This window comes from Haemaphysalis longicornis, unplaced genomic scaffold (assembly GCF_048455015.1).
Source record: "Haemaphysalis longicornis isolate Haplotype H1 unplaced genomic scaffold, Haemaphysalis longicornis Haplotype H1 scaffold_2, whole genome shotgun sequence".
Classification (NCBI taxonomy): domain Eukaryota; kingdom Metazoa; phylum Arthropoda; class Arachnida; order Ixodida; family Ixodidae; genus Haemaphysalis; species Haemaphysalis longicornis.
In genome coordinates, this window is record NW_027526295.1 from 11,984,283 (window position 1) to 12,005,773 (window position 21,491).

Below are 21,491 nucleotides of genomic sequence, written 5' to 3' on the forward strand. Positions count from 1 at the left end.
GCACCTTGAAGTGGACGTAAGCTCAAATAGGCAGGTGCGTGGTATTTCCATCTCGTTTCTGCAAAAAAGGGTACCGAGTACGGTAATTCATCGGTTTAGTACACGAAGGAATTTTCCTGCTTTCCGCATGCTTCACAGCAAATGAATGCGAAAGACGAAAGCATTTCTGGCGGCAAAGTCACGCGTCTTTTTAGTTTTTCACTTCGTAAATCGCACAGAGTTCATTTTAATCAGCTTGTTTAAACGGGTTGGCCCAGTGATCCAACGTGCGATGTGGATAAGACAATCGAGCTGCAGACCCTGTGGCTAGCGCTCGTACACCTGTACAGCACTCAGCAGTGGCTATGGTTGGGACCAAACAGCCCTCACCCTGGGTCCTCACCAGTAAGTCGTCACTGGTGACTGTCGAATGACAACACCGGGCAGGTCGCTGATGGGAGACTCACCGTCGTGGTGCAGTGGTGAAAAATGCATTTCACCAGAAGGTCACCAGTGATTCGCTCGAATGTGCGGGCCTCTCCATAGCCCACACATATTACACACGAGTGAACGACTGGTGGTTGGCTAGAGGGTTGCAGGTTCCTTACCCACAGATTTAGGTCGCGGGATAGTAGCTAGTGTCTTATGCGTGGGTCACTATTTGGTCATTAGCTGGTAACTAGTAGTGGGTAAGTCACGGATTACTAGTGCGGCACACGCATCTCTGTCAGATGGCTCATTTGTAACCAAAAAAAACCGTGGGTAGGTCACTAGTGGGATGCCTGTGGGCCACTAGTAATTCGACCACCAGCGGCCACGCCACCGGTAATTTGAGGGTCACGCCTTACTCGCACGGGGCCAAACTGCAGGTCGGTCACTCACCGGTGATTAACTGGCTAGTCTCCACTGATTCACCCGTGTGTCACTAGTAATTTGTGTATTACGCACGGCTGGTTTAGCTGTTCGACGTGTGTGGCCCTTGCCGCCAGGTGCGTAGTAATTTGTGGGACACGGGTCACTTTAGTCCCCATTAGAACGTTCGACCAATGCTTGATCATCCCTGGCCAACGAACAACTAGTGATGATGTAAGCTGAGGGACTCGTGCAGTCCCGCTACCCGCGATTCCGAGCCGGTGCGCGCTTCGGGAAGAGACGCGAAGCGCCGAGAACGTGTGGTGCCACCACCGGAACTCCGCTCCTTGAGCAGTGAGGGGTGCCATGTGGATTGAATGGGGTTCTTTGGGGGCGACTTAGCCGGGTATCCCGCGTAGGACACCACGTTAGGTCCACGGCACGTTAACCACATGAACCACCGAATCCACAGCAGCCTAGCGAGGTTCACCGAGAGGAGAACACCAGTGGCGTCAGAACAATTTTTCTTTCGGGGGAGCAGAAAATGTGCTACCACACCAACAATAATCATCGTCAGCGTCATCTTCATCATCATAATCACCATCTGTATCATACTTGTTCTTGTATTTTACATATTGTTACGGGGAAGGTATTGTATTCACCAAAGATTTTACAGGGGGAAAAGCCAGAGTAGAGTATCCGGATTCACGCACCAACCTAGTCGAGACCGATCGTCGTCGACTTCCTCTTCTAGCTGCTCAGCTCTCATCTGTCCGTCTCTCCAGCACAGACACCGACGCATACCCGTCGGCTCAGTACATAGCCCAACATCCTCGTCACATAGCCCCCCGGCCAGGAAAGCACCGACTCGGTGCTGACTAAGCTGTTGCGTCCAAGCTTGGAGAATTGTAGGGCTTCAGCGGCAGCACATGCACGATGTCGGTCTTCGGCGTGGAAGACGATGTGGACGCTGCAACAGGACTGATGTCATACGTCACATCGGTGACCTGCCGCAGGACCTTGCAAGTGCCATGATAAGGCGAAAGAAGCTTTTCAGAGAGGCCCACACGGCGAGGAGGAGACCATAACAATACGAGCGCTTCAGGAGGATAATAGACGTTGCGGTGCATAAGGTCATAACGTGTTTTCTGCGAAACCTGCGAGGCCGAAAGGCGGGCGCGGGCGACTTCACGGGCTAGAGTTGCTCTAGAAATAACTTCGAAGGCATATTCAGTCGGTGGAGTGATCGATGAGGGTATCGAGGTGTCAAGCGGCAGTGGGCTCACGTCCATAGAGGAGATAAAAGGGTGAAAAACCAGCCGTATCGTGGCGCGCGGAGTTGTACGCAAACGTCACGTACGGCAACGTCAAGTCGCAATCTTTGTGATCCGCAGAGACATACATAGAGAGCATATCCGTAAGGGTGCGGTTAAAACGTTCCGTAAGTCCATTGGTTTGGGGACGGTAAGAAGTGGTGAGCTTGTGTGTCGTGGAACAAAAACGAAGGAGATCAGCGATCACTTTGGACAAAAAGTATCGTCCCCGGTCGGTGAGAAGCTGACGTGGAGCGCCGTGGTGTAAATGAAGTCGTGGAGGAGGAAGTCAGCGACATCAGTCGCACAACTTGTAGGTAGCGCCCTGGTGATAGCAAAACGGGTAGCATAGTCCGTTGCTACGGCAATCCACTTGTTCCCGGGGGTTGAGAAAGGAAAGGGATTAAGAAGGTACATCCCTACACGGTAGAATGGTTCACTCGGCACGTCGAGGGACTGTAAGGGACCAACCGGTGCCGTTGTTAACCTTTTCCGTCGTTGGCAGGCGTCAAAAGCACTAACGTAGCGTCGAACCGACCTATATAGGCGAGGCCAGAAGAAGCGCCGCCTGACACGGTCATAGGTGCGTGTCAGACCTAGATGGCCTGCAGTAGGTGCGTCGTGCAGTCGATGGAGCACGGACCGTCGAAGATGTTGCGGAACAACCAAGAACAAAGCAGGGCCGCCAGGGCGAAAGTTGCGGCGGTAAAGCACCACATCTTGTACTAGGTACGCCTGCAGCGAAGGATCATGTGCCGATGAGCGTAGATTGTCTATGATCGCTCGTAAGGTGTTGTCACGACGCTGTTCATCCTCAATATGAATCAAATCAGAAATAGCCCGGACACAGGCGTTGGAGTCGTGGGCTAAAGAACCATGTGGACCGACGGGATGGCGGGACAAACAGTCCGCATCTTGGTGTGTACGACCAGATTTGTAGGAGACAGTGAAGCAGTATTCTTGTAAGGTCAAAGCCCAACGCCCTAAGCGGCCCGTGGGGTCCTTTAAGGAAGAGAGCCAGCAAAGGGCGTGGTGATCGGTGACAATTGTGAACGGCCTCCCGTAGAGGTAGGGACGGAATTTTCCCACGGCCAATACAAGAGCAAGACATTCGCGCTCCGTGATAGCGTAGTTCCGTTCTGATGACGAGAGAAGAAGGCTGACGCAAGTAATGATTCGGTCGGCGTTTGCCTGTCGTTGCGCCAAAACAGCTCCAATGCCGTGTCCACTCGTATCTGTACGTACTTCAGTTGGTGCTGCCGGGTCGAAATGTCCCAGAATGGGAGAAGCAGCAAGAAGGTTTGCCAGCGTTTTGAAAGCTGCCGTTTGTTCTGATCCCCAAGAGAAGGTAGCATTCTGGTGAAGGAGATCAGTGAGAGGCTGGGCGATAGTCGCGAAATTTCTAATGAAGCGGCGAAAGTACGAACACAGGCCGATGAAGCTTCGGACGTCTTTGGGAGAGCGAGGCTGAGGGAACTCTCTGACAGCCCGAACCTTCCGAGGGTCGGGGCGGACTCCCGTGGCGTCAACTAGATGGCCCAGTACTGTGATCTCGCGACGCCCGAAGCGGCACTTCTTGGAATTAAGCTGTAGTCCTGCTCGTCGGAAAACGTCAAGGATCGCCGCAAGGCGTTCGAGAGGACTTTCAAACGTGGGCGAGAAAACAATGACGTCATCAAGGTAACAGAGACAAGTAGTCCATTTAAAGCCATGTAGCAGGGAGTCCATCATCCGCTCGAACGTGGCTGGCGCGTTACAAATGCCGAAGGGCATTAGTTTGAATTGATAAAGACCATCTGGCGTTACGAAAGCTGTTTTTTCGCGATCGAGCTCATCAACGGCAATCTGCCAATATCCAGTTCGGTGATCAATGGAAGAAAAATACTTGGCCCCGTGGAGGCAATCCAACGCGTTGTCAATGCAAGGAAGGGGGTACACGTCTTTAGTAGTAACTTTGTTCAGATGACCATAGTCTACGCAAAAGCGCCATGTACCATCCTTCTTCTTGACCAGGATAACGGGGGATGCCCATGGACTAGTGGAAGGCTCAATAATGTCCTTGGGAAGCATCTCGTCCACTTCCGCTTGAATGGCTTGGCGTTCCGTCATTGACACCCGGTAAGGCCGTCTGCGTACGGGATTGGCATCCCCTGTGTGAATGCGATGCTGAAGAGTAGTGGCCTGTCCCAGAGGGGGATCGTCAAGGTCAAAAATGTCTCTAAATGATGACAATAAATCACGAAGTTGCCTTGCGTGTACAGTTGGCAGATCAGAGGCTATCATAGGTTCCAGATCGAGCTGCAGAGGTGCAGTGGGCTTGGGCTCGCGCTGACAGTCTAGGCCGGTCACGTCGGCTAATGCATTCACCTCGCACTGTGAAATGGGACATAGTGTAGCTAGCGACATTCCCTTGGGGATAACCTGCGGTGTATAGCCAAAATTGGTGAACGGCAGTCGGACGCGACCATCCAATACCGTTACGACAGCGTGCGAAGTCATCACATTACGCTCGAAGAGTACGTCAGCAAGAGGTGAAGCGAGGTAATCACCATCAGGGACAAGGGAAGACAGTTGCAAGGACACGAGTGTAGTGGCTAGGGGCGGTAAACGAACGTCGGCTTAGGAACAGAAGTGCTCCCTCCGGACATCGTCGTGGCTGTGATAAGAAGGCAACTCCAAGTGGAGGACTCCAGCTGAACAATCGATGAGTGCTGAATGGTCCGCGAGAAAATCTAGGCCAAGAATAACATCCTGAGAGCATTGGTCTAGCACAGTAAGCAAGACGATAGTTTGTCGGCCAGCAATAGTAACACGCGCTGCACACATCCCGGCGACAGTGCGCGTACTTCCATCAGCGACTCGTACAACACTTGAAGTAGGGGGCGTGAGCACCTTGCGAAGGCGGCGGCGAAACTCCGAGTTCATAATAGACATATGTGCAGCCGTGTCAATCAAGGCGGTAACGGCAACATCGTCAACTTGAATCTCCAGTAAATTTTTCCGTGTACAAAGTGTCAACAGAGGATTTTCGGTGGTCGTCGGACATGCAGCAGCATCTCTGAGAGCTGCATCATTTAGTTTTCCGGACAGGAGTTGTTATACGGCGTCGGTGAGAGGGGACGCCGGGGCTGTGGCGAACAGGACAGACGGCTCTGGGGTGGCGGCGATCGGCTCTATCGGCGGAACGTAGCGTTGACGTCTACTGGTTGCGGCGGAGGCGGTGGAGTGAAGCGACGAGGCATCTGATCAGGGTACGTGTACCTGACAAGGACTTGCCGGACTGGGAATGGTGAACGCCTCTGGCAGTACCGTGCAACATGCCGCTTGGCGGCAGTGGAAGCAAATCGGCTTGTCGTCGGGTGTCCTCCATTCTGAAAGGTAGCGGCTACGATAGGTGAACGGTTGGTATTCATTGCGGCCACCGTAGCTCGAGGACAGGTGAGGCGCGTGAACGCCTGGACCTCTCACAGCGCAAACCGGCTGAAAGGCGAGCTCGGCTACATCTTCCCGAACGACCGCTTGGATCATAGGGATGGACGGCAGGCACGTTTCCGACTGGGGAAGCGTCGTGGGGGCCATAGCCTCAAGCTCTAGTCTTATAAGCCTGGTCAGACTTCCCGTCGTAGCTAGGCTCGTGTCAGTCTCCGGGGGTCGGTGTTCGGAAAGACAACGATCCTCGCACGACGACGTTGGAGCAGTGTTCGGAAGTCGGATAAAATTTGTAGTCAGGCGACGTCCTTTCGCCTGCTCAAAACGGCGGAATTCCTTAATGACTGATTGCACGATTGTGCAGTCCTTGCACATAGGTAAATTGAAAGCGTCGTCCGCTATACCCTTGAGGATATGCCCGACTTGTTCTGCTTGCGCCATTTGGTCGTCAGCTTTCTGGCACAACAATAGCCCGTCCAGAATGTACGCCACATAAGGCTCGGTAGGGGTCTGTACACGGGAAGCCAGTGCCTTCTTCGCGGCAGTTTGGCGGTCTACAGGATTCCCGAAGAGCTCGCGCAGCTTGGATTTACAGTCGCCCCACTTGTTACCGTCTCTTCGTTAGTTCGAAACCAAGTCCTGGCCGCTCCCCTCAAAGAGTTGTCCACGTTCGCAAGCATAATGGTGGAATCCCACCTGTTATGAGCGCTAACGCGCTCATTCGTCTTCAGCCAGTCTTCCAGGTCAACATCATCTTTGCCGCAGAACGTGCCCGGGTCACGCTGCTGGGAGATTACGATAAATGGGGATGCAGTCGCGGTAGCTCTCTCGGGCGACATCGTCGGTCGGGGAACTTGCCGTCCGCTGCGGAGCTCCGTGCTGCGTGTGTCGTACCCCGCACCTCACACTAAAATGTTACGGGGAAGGTATTGTATTCACCAAAGGTATTTACCGGGGGAAAAGCCAGAGTAGAGTCAGGAGGCGGTCTCTTAGCCTTCAACCCAGCGTCCGGGCTAATTGTGACACTAGCGCCATATTCTCCCCTGGTCCGCCTGGGGAAACATTACTGCGTTGTTATTGCCCTAGCAACGCCACCGCCATATTGGCCTTGAAGGCGTTATAATTGTCATGGCAACAATGCGAGGGCGCGCAGCTTGCGTGGGGGAGAGGTAATGCTCTCTCCTCTCATGCCGGTTGGATTCCTTCCCCCCTCCCCGTCCCCCCCATTCCCACCCGGCAACCGCCGCCACGGGCAAGCCTCGCTCCGACGGCACGAAGCCACGCCGCTCGAGCAGTAACGACGCCAGCTCGAATATCACTTGAACACTTTATTCGCGTTACGTGCGCGAACGTGACGTGCGGCGAGAAACACCGATGACCAATACAACACAGACAAGGTTGTCTGTCTTCAAGCACAGCACCCTATCCTTCAGCTCAGCTTCACGTAGTGCATACGAACGAGGTTCTCACCTTTTGCTAACGGCACTTAACTTCGCGTTACGATTCATCCTCGTGTTCTTGGCGTCCCTTTTGCAGCACCGTAATGTCCGAGGAAGCACATACGAGAAATCGCCCACTACATGAGACGCGCTTCGGCCTCGAAGCCTCGCCGTGCGGAAGCAACTGCGGTGACCGTTATCGCGCATGCGCGCCCCCAGTCGCGCCGGAGAGAACCGGAAAGAAAAAAAAAAGAGGGGAGGAGTGTTTCTCCAGCGCCACTGCCTCTAGGAGCGCAATAATAGAAGCGAAACTAGAAAAAAGTAGCATTGGCCTGGTAGAGTGTCCGGATTCACGCACCAACCTAGTCAATACCGATCGTCGTCGACTTCGTCTTCTAGCTGGTCAGCTCTCATCAGTCCCTCTCCCCAGCACAGACACCGACGCATATCCGTCGGCTCAGTACCTAGCCCAACATCCTCGTCAAAATATCATCATAATCATTTATTTTTATTTCAGTACTTTGGCAGGAGTTGTGCAGTGGCGCTTTAATGACTAGTATACATAAGTAATAACCCACCTACATCAAACTAAATCCAATTCACTCAAATATTTATTCAACATCAAAGATAATAGAGAGCATAGTAATAAAATGAAAACCTCTTTATTAAGAGAAAGATGGATAAAAAGCGCAGCTTTCTCTAATGCTACTTCAGTTGCAGTGAAAGTTTAAAAAGCAGACTGCTGCGACAATGTCGGAATGGCGCAATGGGATAGACTTCATTACGCGAGGGTCCCAGGTTCGATTGGGAACTCGGGAAGTGTTTTTTGAGGCGCTTGTGTCTTCTCTTATTATCACCCCCATCGTTTTTTGAAACGCAATCTGTAATGTTGCACTGCGGTTTGCGCGACGAACGACGCCATAAATTAAGCATAGTAGGCTTCGCTTTGACAGGCCTGCTTGTGAATTTACGCGACTGCGCCCTTTACACGAGACAACAGTAGCACGCCTTCGCCAACGCCTTTTGTTTATCAATAAAAGAAGCTGTGTGCCTATAAATCCAGTCGAACCCGGTTTATGTCCACAGGTTCCCAGGCAGCACGAGCATGTGCGGCCAATCTTTGCCCAAAGAACATTGGCCAGCCCTTTCCCCCCCGGCCAATCTTCGGCCAAAGTGTTTGGCCCTTAGGCCAAAATGGTCCTTGGCCGTGTAAGGCTGGAGCTTGCTGTCATTCATTGGCCAATCTACTTCTACTATGGGCGCTAATACCATTGGCTGACCGACCATTGGCCTAATACGCGTGGCCTACGATTGGCCAAAGAAGTATGGCCTACTATTGGCCAAGCATATATGGCCTACCATTGGCGGAGCATGTATGGCCTACCATTGGCCGAGCATGTATGGCCTACCATTGGCCAATTATGTATGGCCTGCCATTGGCCTGATTCAGATTATTCTATGCAGGCCAGAGGAAGCCCGCCCAAGGCTGCTGCCATGCATGCCCTACAGCAGGCCGTTAACCTTGGATTAACATTGAAAATATATATTTATGCATTTTTATTGCATTAAAAATGCCCAGAAAATTTAATTTTGAATACAGCCAAAATGCATTAGTAATGCATTTTAAATGCACAGAAAATACTGCTTCAAATATACTCGGAATGTGTTACTAGTGTATACTAAATAAAACCATAAATAGATTTAGAGATGCCTTGCAAAGTGCCTTAGGGGAAATTGTTAACATTAAACTAGAAAATTTTATTTTGTGGTTTCGAAAATTTTAATAGGCTCGAGCCTAAAGATATGCACCATTGTGAAAATGTAAACCGGCCATGCTCTGATTGCGAGTCAGCAAACGACTGAAAAGAACTGAAACTGAAAGAAACTGCCAATCTGTGCACATACATGCTGTATGTGCACAGATTGGCAGTTTGAAAGTTGTTTATTGTACACCTCAGCAAAGTGGCCAATTTCGCCATTACTAAGCAGATTAAGGTGGTGCAGGGCTACGCACCCACATCCAGCCACGACGACCAAGTAGTGGAACGCTTCTATGAAGATGTGAAATCGGCAATGGCTAAAGTAAAAACACAGTAAACCGTAGTTATGGGGACTTCAATGCTAAGTAGGCAAGAATCAGGCTGGAGACAAGGCAGTTTGGAACTATGATCTGGGCCGTAGAAATAGCAGGGGGGACCTACTAGTTGAGTTTGCAGAACGGAATAACCTACGCATAATGAATACTTTCTTCTGTAAACGGGAGAGTCGGAAGTGGACCTGGAGGAGCCCGAATTGGAAGGATAAAAATGAAATAGACTTCATATTATGCGATAACCCTGGCGTCGTGCAGGATGTGGAAGTGCTCGGAAGGGTAAGGTGTAGTGACCACCGTATGGTAAGATCTCGAATTAGGCTAGATTTGAGGAGGGACCGCAACAAGCTAGTACGAAAGAAGCCGTTAAACGAGCTAACAGTAAGACGTAAAGCAGAAGAATTCAGGATCGCGCTGCAGAACCGATATTCAGCTCTTAACGATGAAGCCGAGCTTACGACACAGGAAGCCAGCGACAACCTTACACGCATTATCACGGAGTGTGCAGTAGAAGTCGGGGCACAATGGCTAGACAGGATACTGGCAAACTTTCACAGGAGACGAAAGATCTAATTAGGAAACGGCAAACCATGACAATCTCCACCGGAGCTGACAGAATAGAACTAGCGGAGCTTTCGAAGTTAATCAATGAGCGTAAGACAGCTGACATACGGAAGTATAATATGGAGAGGTTGGAATACGCTGTACAGAACGGAGGTAGCCTGAAAGCAGTGAAGAGGCGTCTGGGTGCGGGGAAAAATTAGATGTATGCACTTAAAGATAGGCACGGCAATGTCATCACAAATAGGGATAAAATAGTCACAGTGGCCGAGGAGTTCTATAGGGACCTGTACCGTAGGCGGGACATCAAGAATAATGCCGAACGAGACAGTAGTTCAGAGGAGATAGGCATCTCACCAGTAACGACCGAAGTAAGGAAGGCTTTGAAAGAAATGAAAGGGGGTAAAGTATCTGGGGGGGATCAGATAACAGCAGACCTCTTGAAGGATGGCGGAGAAATTGTACTTGAAAAACTGGCAAACCTGTATACGCAATGCCTAATGACCGCTAGTGTACCGGTATCTTGGAAGAACGCGAACATCATCCTAATCCATAAGAAAGGCGACATGAAGCACTTGAAAAATTACAGGCCGATCAGCTTACTGTCAGTCGTCTACAAGTTACTTACCAAGGTAATCGCTAACAGAATTTCTTCAACCTTAGATTTCAGTCAGCCTAAAGAACAAGCAGGGTATCTACAATGGGTCCACAGCTACCATCATCCTCCATAAGGACAAGGAGACACCATCAAGGAGACACCATCTCTCCAATGTTATTCACAGCATGTTTACAAGAAGTATTCAAAACGTTGGATTGGGAACAGGTGGAGTAAGGGTTAATGGAGAATACCTCAGTAACCTCAGATTTGCTGATGACGTTGCCTTGCTAAGTAACTCGGGGGACGAATTGCAAAGCAAGCTTTCCGCACTGGACGAACAGAGTAGAACCGTGGGCCTGAAAATTAATATGCAGAAAACTAAAGTAATGATCAATAACCTCGGGACAGCACAGCAGTTTGAGATAGGTGGAGAGGCAGTGGAAGTGGTAAGCGAATATATCTACTTAGGCCAAGTTGTGACCCCAGATCCCAATCATGAGGCAGAGATAATTAGAAGGATCAGAATGGCGTGGGGTGCATATGGCAGACATTCTCAGATAACGAATAGCAGCCTACCATTGTCGCTGAAGAAGAAAGTGTATGACAGCTGCATCTTACCGTTACTCACCTACGGGGCAGAAACTTGGAGGCTCACTAAGAGGGTTCAACTTAAATTGAGAACGACTCAGCGTGCAATGGACCGGAAAATCATAGGTGTAACATTAAGGAACAAGAAGAGAGCGGAGCGGGTCAGGAAACAAACACGTGTTAAGGACATATTAGTAGAGATTAAGAAAAAGAAATGGACATGGGCAGGGCATGTAATGCGAAGGCAAGATAACGGCTGGTCTTTAAGGGTATCAGAGTGGATCCCTAGAGAAGGCGAGCGCTGCGGGGGGCGGCAGAAAGTTATATGGGCAGATGAGATCAAGAAGTTTGCGGGGATAAATTGGTCACTGTTGAAGAACCGAGGCGAGGAGCGCGGGGCGTGAGTGATTCTTTTTAATGGCGGAGGGAACTGCACAATGATGGTGTTATTGGTAGGCAGCTGCTGATAGCCACCTCTTCTTTCTCTAATATTTGCTACGTCCTCCCGGGCGCGCGATTAGCAGAGGAAGATGCTTAAATTTCCGCGTTACGGCCTTTGTTCCGCGTTAATGCCTCTGTCGCCCCAACAAGCTGAAGTTCAAGTTCGTTTATCAGTCCATGATACCAAGCGATGTCCTGTCCGTTGTAGCCGCCCCTTGCTAGCCTGTACTTTTGCCTCCACCGATGCTTGGTGCGTCGGTGATACCTTCACTTTGTGGAGTTGGGCAAGGGCAAGTGGCTTGTCTCGACCGTTGTTTGTCCTGGATGACTTGTCAATGCTCGTGCAGGCGTCTCGAGACATGCGCGTCGGATCGCTTTTCTTTGCTTGGAGGATATCTGGTATCGGTTGGCTCGTGTTATGCGGGCAGCGATCCTTTTACACGGGGCTTTGTCTTTCTTCCTCGTTGGCCCGTTCAGTCGGCAATTTTTCATGTAGTTCCGTGGAGCCGTCTTTGTGGTACTTGTACCTGCTTTTCGTGGGTCCAGCTTTATTTGCTTTTTACGTTTTGACACCAGGGTCTTAAGATCTGCACGTGTGCCTTGGCCCACACAATCCCCGTCGAAGCTGTGCTGCTGTGATGACAACATCTATCAGTTGTCTCCATCGGTGAGCCTAGGCTTTCTTTAGGTTGTCGATATTTATGATGTGCTCCTTTCTTAACCTGTGGTTTTTGTGGGCCTTCACTAAGTCGTTCCTGGCGCGCTCATCTCCCCGCCTCGGGAGGGCTGCACGGACAAGACGACTCGTCAGATGCCCCCACTGCGTTGTCGTTACTCTTATGACTAGTTTGGTAAACTTCATCGTTGGGAGCGAAATTGTCTGAGCAATCAACAGAAGTGGCTGCCTTTACTTCGCCAGTTGATTCGATAATTCCTTGTAAGAAAGCAGCTGGTTGGGTGACTTTTGGTTCCTGATGAGCTTCTTTCAATGGCGTCGTCAAAGAACTGTTTCTGTTTAGAAGGTCGCCGTTCTGCAAAGCCGATTCGCTAATGTTTACGGTACCGTACTCTTCCTCCGGGGCTACTTTTACAGTGTAGTCGGTAGAGTGCTTTTGCAATTCCGGGAACAATCGGTCCATTCTAAATTCTGTCAGCAGGATAGAATCTTCGAATTCGTATGATGCTTCACGTTTTCTCTCTAAATCATCCAGGGCGACAAGTTCTTCAATCCTGCTGTCCAGCGTCTTTATAATCGCGTGTTTTTCGATTAGGCTTTTCTTGAGCAAAATCAGCTTCCGAATCGATGGGTCTTCGGCATTCATCTCTGTCCTGATGTCATTAATCAGTGCAATTGTGTCGTTTCAGATGAGGGCTCGTCGTTCATACAGAGACTCCATGCCCGCGCTCGGCGTCGTTAGTGTCGGTTGGTCGTCGAGAACGGTCATGGTCGGTGTAATTGAAGCAGTTGTCCGTTAGTCTCCAAAAGGCTTTCGCGAAGAATTGGTGAGGTGAAAATTTGAAGCCGTTGTCATTGACTTTCACTGGTTTCCACGAGGCGTGCGTCAAGAATCGGTAAAATGGTTGAGGGCGTGGGATTCGGTACACCTTTGGCTCGTCCTCAATTCCTGAAGTTTTCTTGTGGACGCTTGCGGTAAATGGTCAGCGGCAACAGTTCAGTCCCATCGTTGCGGTCACTCACGTCATCGTTGTGGGGCGGTGCGCACTCAGGTCTTCAACTGGTCACGGCACCATTTTGTTGAAGAACCGAGTCGAGAAGCGCGGGGCGTGATAACAACGTTACCATGACATGCAACAGAGTTCTTAGCGTTACGCTGCTTGTCTTTCTTAGGCGCTTGTGTTAACTTGAAATGGTGGCCATTCTAGTATTTTAACTAACTTGGACAAAACTGGTCTGTGATCTAACAGGACGGTAATAAAATGAGATAAGTAGTAATCTTATTAACTATAATTATTGTTATGTGTTCCTTATTTCGGCGTCAACTTCATCAGAGATTACGTGCTAAAAAAATAGTGCGCAGCGAAACAGTTTATAAGCGCTGGTTCTGCAATAAACCTCTTGTTGAAAGTTAGCGCTTGTCCCGTCGAGTCCTCTCATCCTGTGTTTTTATTTAGCGCTTGTTTTCCGTCTAAAAATGCATGGTCAGGATTGTTGTAGAAAGCTTACATAAAACTCATTAGATTGGCTTAAGCACTCAACAATGCCTTCAAAGGAACAGCAAAGTAAGTTTATTTCGAAAAAAAAAGAAAACTTTCAAGCCGTCCTTAAAATTACAAGCTCTGATATGGTAAGCACCTAAGCGAAGCGATTAAAACAAGCCAAGCAAGAAAAGGTGTATTTTTCCTTACACACATATGTAATTTTCTTGCTGTCCGCCACACATCACCGGTAATTTTATACTTTTTGGTGTACACAGACAACGCAATCATTTAATTAGGGAGCAACGCGGAGGATAATTGTAAATGCTCGCGTCGCTAACATACAAAAACAGATAAACACCGGTTAGCGCCAGGGACCATGAAGTAAAAAGTAGTGGCTTCATAAATACTCTAGACAGCTAAAAGAAACTCTTTTAAGTACACCCTTTAGGCGCAAATGAGCAATTTCGGCTGCTAAACACACACAACTGCCAAGCAGCCCACGCGCAGCCCCTTTAGACTTGCTGTTTTCGGGGGCCTATGGGCACATTTTTGAAATTATTACTTGACCACCAGCGGCCTGAGGGCCCCTCGGAACGCGCACACGTGTTCGTGAATGCGGTACAAAAGGAATACAGCAGGGAGAGGAAAAGTTGCTAGGAAACACAAAAGAGGAAGGGTGGAACGTTCTGAAGTTCCACGAAGTTTTGGGGGAGCGATCCAAGGCACGAAAAGAGACGAACCCGGCCGGGGTACCCGTTCTGGGAACCGACGGTTCTCATGCCGGGAACTGGTTGCCCCCCTCGCAGCCCCCCTTCCTTCTCCGTCCTTCCTTTGATGGTTCTTGGTTCTGGGTGGTCATAGGAACGGAATCTGATTGTAACTTAGCGGCGACTCTCATACAGTTTGTCTTAGACAAATCATTTTAAGTCCCTGGACATGAAGCACTTAGTGTGGCTACAGCCAATTGCACCGAAGAATACGTGGGTGGCTTTTAACACGTTTGGTAACTTCCAAACAGACGGCATAAACTCTTTAATGGCTTTAGTTGACAGAATGGCTACATGCGACAGAAAAAAATCGCGAAGGCTACTCGGCTTCTCGCCGTATGGCCCGGCCATGCGGATTAGTCGGATGCATGTATGACACAAACTGGGTTCCTTCCCCGTACGGCGGCTGCTGTGAACATGCACAGCTGTGAGCGGCTGCTGCGAACAGAAAAAAAAAGCTGCGTCCCTGAATACACTGATTTGATTGTTTGTAGGTTGCGATACTCATGTAGTGCAGGCGGGGGACCTCTTTCCCTCTCCCACTCTCTTTGTAGGGTTTAACCATCGCCTCCTGTATTTTTACAATGCCAAACGCATCAGCCCGGACCGGCCAACCAAGCCCTCTCCCTCTACTCCGGCCACTCTCCCCCAATCGCCAGCCTTCCCAGTGCTCTAATCACGTGACCGTATCATCTTGGGGCGACGCGTGGTGGAAAACGGCAACCATGCTCTTTTGTTCTGCCACTTCTCATAAGGGGCGCTGCAGTGATCACATTTGCTTCGTATGAATGTCAGATTGCTGTTTCGAACCCCGCCATACCGGCTGTCGTTCGCCAACAGTGGCCGTAGACGCGGTGGATGCGCTTCAGGCCGTTGCAACGTGACGCGGCGCATTCATCGCCTCCGCTTGTTTGTTTTCTGGCCGACCTGTCTCCTTTATGGCAGCCAAATGACTGCTGGTAAAGTTGATTTAAGCACCTTGGCGGCTCGGGCTGTCGGCGGCTCATGTTGTCGTCGTCCTTCGTCATCATATTCTCATGTGGTCGGGGTACTAAAACACCAGGACACTCGTTTCCCAACGCCTCGCGCTAGAAATGTTTCATATACGTGGGAAAAACGCGTCGCAGAACAACACACCGGGACACTCGCTTTTCGTTCGCGCTTCCTTGTTTACACCTATTCCGTGCCGTAGTCGCTTTAGTCTTAAAATTTGCAGTTCTACGTTTCCAATTTCCCTTCTCCACCGTCTTTGTAATTGGGATGTCTGGCGCTGTGTGCAAAGAGAGAGTAATTACAATCTTTGAATACATGTATACAGTGCATGCATGCTTCGCCCCTCCCCAGGTTTCGTGTTAGTGGAGATGGCGCGGTCGTTTTTTACTCATTAGGGCCAACAAAAAAAGTTATAAGGTAAGTCTACTAAGAACCTCTGACGAACTATACAGGGATTCAAAAATAATAATAATAAACAGCGAGAAACATCGTGCTCGGCAGATTTTATTGGGACTAATATTGAAGTGGTGTGGAATTCAAAAATTTAGAAGAAAGTAATAGATAAGAAAAGCGCTTGACGTTTGTTGGTTTCGCAAAACATGCATGCCTAAATCGCCTAAAATGCAGACGGCAGATGGGCGGGTTTTGTTTTCTGGTTTGTACTAATGAAACTAGGGCGAAGTCTAACAAACTTTTACACGCTATTAATTGTTGTCGCAGAAACGTGTATTGGCACAAAGAAAAAGTATTGCGCTCATTTTATAACGGTTAAAATTAGTCTATTCCTTTTCACTAGAGCTCTTACTATAGACCGGCGTTGTCAGGCATAATCTCAGATGACCCGCAGACGGAAATTGTTCGCGCAATACTCCAGCAAACCATTCCGCGTTATATAATTTTTCTATTTGTACCATATATTTTTTTTTGTTTGCCTCCAATGTAAATAACCCCCTCTCGCAGCGTTTCTGCCGCGCATCGCGCATCTTTACGGCCGCTAAAACATTCAACCAGGTCGCGCAGTTTGTAGGAAATGCTAGTTGGAACTCTCGCAGTACGCTGGCACGGCTATATGTCCTCGAAGCGAGATTCGTCTCGAGCGTATGCAAAAAAAAAAAAAAAAAACTTAGTAAATATAATTTCTGTCGGCGAGCATTGATAGCGTCGATATAGCTTTGAAGTTAGTTTACTGCCGTTCGTCTCGGACGCGCCACGCGCACATATAAATCAAACATGTAGTTATTGATGGGTTTGGCGTTTGCATGGTTAAATAAAAGTACTTTTTTTTAATAAGGCGGGGCATGGACGGCTGCAGGTTTAATGGGAATCATACTTTCGCGAATGTAGTACTTTATCAAAGAATGGGTTTGAGCTAATTGGTACTGCATGATCAGCAACTTCAAGCCCGAAAATTCTCGGATGCAGGACGCTACGGGCAAGGACAGCTCATGTCCTTGTCCGGAATGTCCTACGTCAAAACTTTTTCCCGCTAAAATTGTTAATCGCAATTTATGATTTTAATAACAACTGCTGCGTGAGTGTCGTTATTAGTATTTTTACTTTATTACGAAATAAAAATCTTTCCATGCCCACCAATGCTTGCCGAGTGCCCCCACTGCCAGGACCGTGTAACACCCTGCATTTCCACAAAAAAATGCACAACTGGCGGAGATTTGTTTTAATTGAGTAGATTGAGATAATTGATCAAACATAATTTCGAAAAAATAAAAAGAAACACAACACAAAAATTTAACAACAGCGAAGTGACGAAATAAAATAAAAAAATGTGCGCACCCTGCGTGCTGGCACCGTTTAAAAAAGCCGCCTGTACTAAAGAGTTCTTCAGCGCCAAGCAGAAAGCTTTGTCACGGCGCCTAGGCGAACTGAAGCAACCAAGCAGCCGGAGCGAGGTGAACAGGCATCAGAGGGGGAGGCCTTGACAGCCACGAATCGTCCGCTCTCGAGTTGACTTGTTGCCCCGCTAGCCCAACGTTACTAGACTAGGTTCCTAATCTAGTAACGTTGGCTAGCCCGCTCCCGGCCCAGTTCATCCCGCGGCCCCATCTTGTGGCGAATCAGCGAACCAGGCGTACCCGGCTCTCCCATTGAGAAGAGGGCGATGCGTTTGGCATTGTAAAATTACAGGAGGCGATGGTTTAACGCGCCAGCGCTACACAGGGGATTAGGCGCGCCGTAGTAGAAGGCTCCGGATTAATTTTGACCACCTGGGGGTATTTAACGTGCGTCCAAATCTCGTACACACGGGCGTTTTTGCTTTTCGCCTCTATATCAGAAAAGCAACCGCCGCGGCCGGCTATCGAACCCGCGACCTCGCGCTCAGCATGAATACACTTCGCAAATTTCTCAAGGGCGTAAACATGGACGGCGGACTTTCTGTGAACCGGCTGGGCTAAAAACATTCCTGACTGTTATGTGTTTACTGCAGGTGTTAGTGCTCAATAAGCTCAGAAAGGAATAACTTGATCTACAAGGAAACTCATAGCAACAGTCCCCCGGCCACTCCGCAGGACCCGAGCTAAAAATTAGGCGCAAAAAGGAAAGCACTAAATCCGTTTTTTTACGTCTTCTTGCTGTCATTGATTTGTGAATACATTCCCTTCCACGGAGTAGTTACGGTAGGAAATCTTGTTCGCGGAGGAGGTAAGCTTAACAACCATATGCGGATTTCATAAAAGGCGTTAACACTCTTTGATTGCAAGGCCAACATACATAGACTAATTGTTGTGCGACACCGTACGCGCAAATAGCTGGTAAATCGTGCTTACTTTGGCTAGACGGCAATCCTGATGAAAACGCCGCTGCAACGCGACATCCAAGCAGAGACTGCGTCCGCACGACGACCGCGCATTGAGGAGTCCGACAACTTGTAACACCACAAGACAGGCAAAAGAAACGCAGCGAGGGCAGGCAAAACGTGAAAGAGGGGTGCGCCGCTCACCGCAGGTACCGGGCACAGAGGAGGAGGCAGTGAGCGCCAGTGAGAGGCGCCGAGCTGCTCGCCCTCGCAAGCACAGCCAGCGTTGTCCATCTAAGGCCAATATTTTTCAGAAAAAGAAAATTTTCAAAGATTCCACAGCGATACCGTGGTAACAACGCTGGCAAAGTGCAACTGTTTTCATACATATATATACTCGTTGAATTAGATGTTTTTGCTTTGCCGATTGCGTTGGTACACCGCCGCTTACATATTTGTACGCCGAGTTTTTCTCTCATACGGAGAGCTTAGATGCCTGCTTTAGGCAGCGCAGTACGTGAAATTATATCCCTCAGTTTATTATAAGTAAACATCGAGGAGAAATTCTCAGTACGTTTATTCATTTGAGATGTATTTTATCCGGCTCCTAAAATATTTACGTGAATCTTACGATGCAGCAACTAAATCAGCCCCGGTAGTGTACTCGAAATGTATTTCGGCAAAGCTTTTTTAATACCTTTAAAATGTATTTTCAATAAATAATTTTCCTGCATTGAGAGTGTATCTCTACCACGTTTGTTCCACAAACGTAAAATGCATTTGAAATATATTTCTAATATATTCGGAGTATATTTCTATGCTTCAGCAGACTTTTAAAGTATACTCTGAGGGCTGCTCTAAATGTAACAAGGTAAGCGTATTTTTATATTTACAGGGCATTTACACCGTGATCGTTTGGCGAGTAGAAATATATTTTTAATATATTCTGAATGCCTTAAGCACGCATTCGTAAGGTTCAGTACATTCTTAATCTGTTTAACGGGTACTTAAAAGCACTGTATTTTTTCCGCATTTTTAATAATGTATTTTCAATATCTATTAAAAATTACGAAAATTCAATTTTAATGCACTTGAAATACATGAACCATCCGAAATGAACCATCAAGAATGTTCCACTCACCAATGACGAAACATCGTGTTTTCGGCGAAGCCGCTGGGTCACAAGACATTGTGGTACAGGGAAGTATGCAGTGTTGCATAGCGGGGCTAAGGGGTATGTTGCTATTACGACGCAAAGCATATTTGAAGTGCACTTCAAGCATACTCGTAGGCATTTCAAACGTATTACTTTTCGCTTAGGTCTCTTATCCTCCCTCTCCTACCCCTCCTCTTCCCTCAATTACACTCAGCCCAACGTTTGAGCCGACAGTAGATTTTCGATTCATTGATTGATAGGGTTTAACGCGCCCACTCAACGCAGGCGCTGAGGCGCGCCGTAGTGGAGGGCTCCGGAATAATTTCGACCACCTGGGGATCTTTAACGTGCGCCGAAATCTCGTACACACGGGCATTTTTTTTTTCTTTTCGCCCGCATCAGAAAAGCTGCCGCCGCGGCCGGTAATCGAACCCGCGACCTCGTGCTTAGCAGCGCAACGCCTTAGCTACGGACCCATCACGGTGGGTGACAGTACTCTTTCACTTCCTCCGCTAAGTTTTTAAACAAGCAAATAGTACCGCACAGAACCGATGCTTCTTTTTTCTATCTTTCGAGTAAGGAAAAATCCATTGAAGTAGCTCAAAAGCGTTTTAGTAACCACAAAGGTCCGCTAGGCCGGAAATGTTCGTAAAAAAATAGGAAGCGACGCGTGCAAGGGAGCGCATGTGGGAGAAACCGGATGGGGGTGACGGAGGCGTAGGGGCAAACATTTTTGTGTTGGCAAGACGCCACCTCATGCCGGATCTTCCTTCTGCAGTGTCACCAGTAACCTCCATTGGTGTGTCGTTCACTTTATAGATGGCTTGTCACTGACGATATCGAATATACTACTGAAGTACTTGGCCAGCTGATACCCTCACAAGGAAATTGTACGGAAGTAACTATTCGTAAGGCTATGGTAATAATTAATTTTGGAGAGAGATTTTATCACCTCGGGTGCGTAAAAATGGCGGCAGTCAAAATCGTGAAGAAGGCTTTCAAATACGCTACATTCGCTACATGGTAAAAAAAGCTGTGATACATACGTTGCCAAGGTGAGAATATGTTTGTGGTAACGACATGGACAAGATTATTAAAGCGATAATTGAAATCATGCTGAAATCATGGAGGGAAACACCGCGTAACGTTTCTTTAAATCTACATGTTATAACACGCATACGCGTTTCATCACACCCACGGAATACATTATTTCCAAATTCAGGACGGGGCCACCACGTGATTTCGTACTATTAAGGTAGTCACAATCGTCGTACGTATAGCTTGGATTCAACAACCTGCCTGCAACCTCGTAACGGTTGTTATCCTCTGTGCATGTCAGCAGAGTTCTTATGCCCTGGGTGTCAGAAATATAGGGATTCGCAACTTTTGTTGTTTCCACCATTTTGGTGGATAACTCACGTCGTTTCAGAGCATTCGCGTTTCATATAAATATACATTACAGCGTAAAACCTAGCATGGCCTGTAGCTATCGTAAAATACATATTTCGAATCCCCGAAGGATTTTTTTGGTCCAGGTAGTGAATTATATGGGAAATATAACCGAAATAAACCATCAAGAATGTTCCACTCACCAATGACGAAACATCGTGTTTTCGGCGAAGCCGCTGGGTCACAAGACATTGTGGTACAGGGAAGTATGCAGTGTTGCATAGCGGGGCTAAGGGGTATGTTGCTATTACGACGCTAATTTAACATTGATACGGAGTGGAATACGGGAAAATGAAGGTGTATTTCACACACACAGAGAAGCGAGCACCGCGTTGGACCTATCCCGAACCTCTTCTTCCCAGCTAAGCCCTAGCACATGTCCGCAATGCTTGGGGCTATGTACTAACATTTCGTTCTTTGGCTACTGACACACTGTAACACAACCCCCGTGGCAAAAAGCGCAGTCTCGGTGCTTCCTATGGCGATGTTGTGCGAGGGCGATGGTACGGCTTGAGGCGGGAAACGTGGACAATGTCTGCTTTGCTGGTGCCAAGGTGGTAAGTTGGCGAAAGGGTGCCTTGGGAGATTTCGTAGGTGACTGGGGTCCCTTGACGGACCATATGGTAGGGTCCCGTGTAAGGGAACAGCAGTTTTTCAGAGAGCCCCACGCGGCGGGACGCCGACCACAGAAGAACAAGAGACCCAGGTGAGAACTGGAGGTCTCGGTGGCGGGAGTCGTAAAGCGCCTTTTGGGAAAACTGCGATGAGCAGAGTCGAGAGCGGGCAACTTGTCGAGCATGGTCGGCACGGTCAACTGCGGCTCGGGCATATTCCGAAGTTGGAACTGAAGGCGGCAAGAGAGTGTCCAGTGGCAAAACAGGCTCGCGACCGTAGAGTAGGTAAAAGGGAGAATAGCCAGCGG

The 21,491-nt window shown here is 48.7% G+C and overlaps 1 protein-coding gene across 3 annotated transcripts in view; it reads left to right on the forward strand.

The window, feature by feature from the left end:
* The window catches only part of LOC144168752 (mite allergen Lep d 7-like), a 222,625-nt gene that overhangs the window by 72,137 nt on the left and 128,997 nt on the right, over positions 1 to 21,491 (forward strand). The window lies entirely within an intron of this gene.